This window comes from Gavialis gangeticus, unplaced genomic scaffold (assembly GCF_001723915.1).
Source record: "Gavialis gangeticus isolate Ggan-Ray unplaced genomic scaffold, GavGan_comp1, whole genome shotgun sequence".
In the NCBI taxonomy this organism is placed as follows: Eukaryota; Metazoa; Chordata; order Crocodylia; family Gavialidae; genus Gavialis; species Gavialis gangeticus.
Window position 1 is genome coordinate 38,246,318 of NW_017729026.1, and position 6,112 is coordinate 38,252,429.

Consider the following 6,112-nt stretch of genomic DNA (forward strand, 5'->3'; position numbering starts at 1 on the left):
GGCAGGGGGTCAGACTAGATGATCTGATCAGGTCCCTTCCGACCGTAGAAACTATGAAACTATGAATTTCCAGTATGAGATCTTCTGTTAAGACCTCATTTGGAGTCCGATCTACTGATTTGTCCACTGGAGGATGTGACTCTGGATAGGAATCTCTCCAATACCTTCCATGGTAAAGATCAATGCAAAAAATGTATTTAGTTTCTCTGTTATGGGGCCCCATTACTGGGTGTGTGGGGGGGAGGAGACAGGAATCAAGGGGTAACTGGCTTGCTTCCCCTCTTCTATGCTTGTTTCCCTTTTCCCCTTTTTTTCCCATTGTTTTTCCTGAGCCTAGCTGACAGGCAAAAAAGCCTGGAAAAAAATGGATGCCTAGCTCAAGTGCAAACAGTGCCCAGGAAGTTCTTTAGGGATAGGAACAGAAGTTACACATAAACCAATTTAAGTGATCAGAAACTAGTTTAAACCAGTAACAGAACAGAAGCTCAGGGCACATAAACCAGTTTCAAAATGGCTGAAACTGGTTTAAGATAAACGTGGTTGAATGTAGTGTCAGACTTACCTGATCTGGGTCAAACCGGTTTATGAAACTTGTGTCCCAGACCTCTTCCTGATCCAAGTTAAATCACAGTCCTCCAGCATCCCAGCATGCTTTGCACCTCTGGGATGGGCTGTGCTGTCTGCTCCAGGGAGTAGGGCTGGCCCTGCCCCTCTGCTCCCTAGCAGTGAGGGCTGGCTGGAAAAGGGGGACAATCCTGGCTGTGGATGCAGCCCAGTCTACAGGGGGTAGGGGAACTGCCCCAGCTAGGGTTGGGGCCAGGGAGGGAGTGTTAAAAAAAAAAAAACCTTCTTCTGCTTAAACTTACTGCTGGCTGCAAACTGGAGACTGCAAATCCTAGAGGCACCAGAAGCAGGAAGAGGAAGTGATGAGCAACCCTGCAGAGTCCTGCTGCTGTAATTCTGGACTGCGAATCCCAGAGATCTTAGGGGAAGCAAGAGAAGGAAGTGAAAACACAGACACGCTCTAGCACCCCTCAGCTAATGGCCTGAGTCAATGCAGGCATGTGGCTTCATTTCCTGAATCAAAGGTAAGTATCTGTTCACTTCTGTTTCAATTTAATGTGCGCAGTTTAAATTAATCTGCAAAAAACAAATCAATTCAGCATTTGGTTTTTGGGCTGTCTGTACTAGCCTAAAAGCCCAAGCCAGAGGGGCAGTTTGGCCATAGGAGCCATTGGCAGTGGAGCTCTTGACAGAAGGGCCCAGGGGCTGGACTAGGGACTGCAAAGAAAGAACTCAGAATGGCAGCCAGGATGAAGGGAACCTTGAAGTCTGTGCCAGGAGAAAAATAAGTATCCCAAACCTTTTTGGTTTCTGTTTTGCAAATACCACTGTAGGGTGAAGCCAACTCCAAATGCAGTATTTCCTTTTAAGTTAAAGCAGACGCTCGTGTTTTTGGTTCCTTCTCTCTTTTTGTCCTCAGTGGACTGCATTGTGGTATTAGGGGTGGTGAAGGCTACTGACGGTGTATCTGGGGATCTGGGTGTAACTGTACCCAAATTCTAGGTACAGTTGTTTGTACAACAAAAGACAGAGACCAGAGCATAAGCCCGGAACCTGAGAGGGGCAAACCTCACTGAAGCCTGAAGGGGAGCAGACTCAGTACTTTTAAAGGTGAGACCCATGCCTGCACGGGCCTGTATAGGGATTGTATCAGGACCAGAGGGCCTGAGGTTGTGAGGGCATGACTGAAGCCGATCTGAGTCCTTGCGGTCCTAGGCAGCGGGTCCCAAGTGGAAAGGTTCACCCAGAGTAAACATGAGATGCAGCCATAGGGGTGGTAGTCCACACAAGGGTCCACTACCCAATGCCCTCTTTGTCCTCAAGGCAGCCTCCATTCTCAAGTCATTACATCAAGGTGTGGCAGGTGAGATCACAGGAGGGGAAGACCAAAAAGGAATGAGGGAAGCTATCAGGGAGAGGCCTAGTGACTACACTGTTCTGGCACCCATAGGCACATTACATTTTAAATAGCTTTATCCTCCTTGAGTGATCCTTTTATTCCAAGAACTCTAGTAGACTCCAGTCTAGTATTCTGCTTCAAATGTACTTAAAAATATTATTATGTTTTAGGACTCTAGCACATTGCTCCTTTAATTATTTTATAGAGCTTGCCTTTTTATAGTTTATTTAACTTGCCAAGCTTTATGCTAGTCTCTATTTTCCTCATTCAGAAGTGACTTTCATTACCTGAATGAAGTCTTTTTTGCCTTTAGTACCCTCCTTTGATCTACTATTTCACCATGTTAGCTCTTTTTTGGCCATCTACTATTTTGTTATGTTTGTAGTTAATTATGGGGCCAGCCCTCCAAGTTCTGTGGATACATATCGGTTCTTTTACATTACAAATCTTCAGTCATAGTATCTTTAGCTCATACATGATTTTAAAATCATGTTGCCTGTAAAATTTTTCATACACTTGTGCCTTTTTCTAGAGAAAGTTAAAGTTAACCTTACCACAGAACTAAGGGCGCTTGCATATTAACTTCTTGCAGGTTTCAGTTATGCTATAGACACTTCAGCAATAGAGGAATAAGGATGGTTTGGGGAAAAAGGCTGAAATATTCCTTTTACTCTCAGGTGAACAGTTTCTCTAGGACAAGAGAGAGACACACATATAGACGGGTTTGAAGAATCTTGCACTACAACTGCCTGTGCTTCATCTGTCAGGTAGATAAAAACCACAGAACACTCCAAAGAAAATCTTCCGACTTTATGAGCTGAACTCTCCTCTACTTTTTACCAGAGTAAACTCCAGGGTAGTAATTAACTACAGAGCAGTCAGTATATCAGTTTTTACACTGATATAAATACAACGTAAGTATGAAAAGAGTCAGAACTCACATCTCCATAAATTTACTGAATAAGTTAGATACATTGTAAAAGAACTCACCACAGATTCTAAGAGCTTTTATAAAACAGTTAAATATACAACACAGAAAAACAATCATATAGTATATAAAATTTACCCATCCTCTCCCAAACTAGTTCCATTTCTCTGAGAAATTACCCGTGAAATCAGTTTATCATACAAATAACCTTCTTAAGATTTTACCCCAACAGATGTCCCAAGTGTCACTAAATCCTAGTTCCATTAGACTCAAAGGAAAAATATTCTATAATCAAGTCCCCCTCAGAAAGGCTGATCTGCCAGTTACCCCAGCTCTAAACTATTAGACTGTGAATTTAAGCCCCTATGCAAGTATTGGTTTCATAATTGCATAGGTAGTAAAATGGTAACCCTGGTAGGTAAGCCCCAAGCTCTCAGCCTTTCAAAAATCAAAACCAACACCTAAAATTCTGCCAATTACTAACTAGAAGCAAGGTTATGCTATGGAACACTGAAGAAACATGCTTGCTTAAGCATTTCATAAACCAGAATCCATTTTTACACCACTTTAGTTTCCAAAATCTCCCTAAAGGATTATCTCCAGAGTGAACTTGAGTTATAATTCATATGTTGACCCTGGATTGATCCCTGTCCACACAAAACCTAACTTGAATGTAATGGTTCTTTTAAATCAAATTTGGCTGGTGTGACAGGGATTATAGGGTAATGTCATACATTACCATAACTCACGAACAATCAAAATTTCTTTATGATGTTCATTCACCTACTCAGCACAGTAATTCAATCACATTGTGCAACACCAGTTTTATTTTGCAGGATGGCTGCTGTCATGTAAACTAGGCTAACACCAGAATCAGCCAGAACTTCAAGAGCCTCCTTAGTGACAAGTCTTAGTCTGTAAAGGATCTCTCAGCTAGGGACTAAACCTGACCACCCATCATAGGCAATCACTTTATATGTTAGATATATATTTTTAAAAGATTACTAGAAAGAATCGGGTTTCATGGCCCAAGTCCTCGTATTAGAAGTATGTGCCAGAACTTTACTGAACTGATGACGAGAAATCTTCTAATTTACAGCAGAGATGATTCAAGTAAACTCTTCAGGAAAGATCTAATAGTCTAACATCAAACACCCAAAACCTGTTGTATGATCTATATAAAAATAATGTCTAACAAAACTCTGGATTCATACACTTCCAGATTTGGTGTATAGAAGTACTAATGTTGCAATGAAGGTAGCAACTTTGGACTAAGAACCAGTCTGTTGTATGAAAATCAAAATTACCAGTCTGTTGTATGAAGGAGACAGATCCAAAAAACACACATAGATTATGGAACCATATAGGCAAGGCCAACCACATATGTATACATATCCTTTAAGTAACAAGTTTAGTAGAGGGCTTATATCAATTTTAAAAAAATCACTACTATTTTATCCTGTACAATTGAAGATGTTACAATTTGAACCCCAATTTTCAGGAAGTGCTGGGTATTTCTGTTCAATACAGCTCAGTATAGAGACACATTCAAGCAAACTCAGATCATGACAAGAATCTAGGAGCAACTTTGCACTAAACAGGGAGCTTTTATATCCACAGTTGTTAATCCATATCCTCTCTTCAGTCATAATCCAACAAAAGGTTAAAATCTCATTGGGCGCGTCCACACAAGCAAGCATGTGCGCTTGTAGCAGCTCAAATAGAAGCGGTGCAAATTTGAGCCAGGACTTTTTGCCTCAGTGCATATGCTCGGACATGCACTTTTTTGTGGAGCAAATTGTGCCACTAGGGGCAAAATAATCCTGCCTGGCTCCTCCCGGATCTTCAGACATAAGGAGCTAGAGTCTGGGGCCAGCACCTGTGCTGCCTCCAGCAGTATAAAAAGCCGACCTGACAAGTAGCTCAGGGCTACTAACTCTCAGGAGCTTCTGGGGCCCAGCCAATTGGTACCTAGGGACACTACCCCTTGTGCCAGCTGGACTGCTGAAGCAGCCCTGAGAGAGTTCCCTGCACCCTCTACCCACTGCAGTAGGGGCTGCTGCCTGGCTGTGACCTGCTGTGCACCTGCCAGCTGCCAGTGGACTGCAGTTGCAGGGTTGGCCTTTGTGTGGCACTACTGTCATTTGTGCCCCCTGCCCGGCCATCTGGGCTGCTATCACCCAGAAGATGTTCCGGGTATGGTGGCCTGATTTGAACTGTCAAAGCATGTCCTCCTGGCCCCATTTGGCCAGGAGGTCAGCCACAGCTAGATGGGTCCAAGGTGCCAGCTCTGAGCAGGCAGGGTCTTGTACTGGCCTCCAGAGCAAGAATTCTGGTGTTCTCTGTGGGAAAACTGAAAAATCCCTGATAAATAAAAATCCCCAAATCACTCTCTAAAATACCCCCAAATCCATGTTCCTCCACAAGTAAAACAAAAGACCACTATAAAGAGACAGAGACAGAGACAGACAGCAATCAGTTGGACAATGTTTTATTGATATATCTACAGTGTTAAAGCAAGTCTCTTAATATAATAAAGTGAATGCTAAATACAGGTTTCATGAATTCATGAATACTTATTTTGCTGCCCTCCCACAGGGTGATGGCCCCCACACAAGGGGTTGGTCCCCCATGCAAGGGCTGCGGCCCCCCAACACAGGGTTCAGAACCCCCAATAGGGAGTTCATCCCCCACACAAAGGGTTTGGCTCCCAAAAGGGGGTTCAGACCCCCAACAGGGGAATTGGCACTCACAAGGGTTATGGCCCCCCAACAGGGGGTTCATTCCCCTCACAAGGGGTATGGTCCCTCAACATGGGGTCAAATGGCCTCTGCAGGAGCTACCACCCCCCCTGCAAGGCCCACATACCCCACCTGGCCCCATCACCCACCAGCTGCTGCACCCCGCCAATGGCTGCCCCACCCAGCCTCACCCCCTAGCTTGCACTCCCAGGCCCCCAAGGCTACCACCACAACCCCAGGCATCAACACTTTAAAAAAAAAAACCCAGAAAAAGAACAGAAAAAAAATGGGAAAAAAGCCTCTGCTTACCTTAGAAGTAGCAGTGGGGGGGCTCCAGGGCCTCCTGGCAGAGCCCCCTGGGCAGCACAGGACAGAGCAGGGCCAGGAGGACATAGGCTGAGGCCACTGGGGCTGTAAGCCTGCCCCGCACTGTGTGGGTGGAGCCCCAGGCAGCCACATGGCAGCTGTAATTGCTGGTAA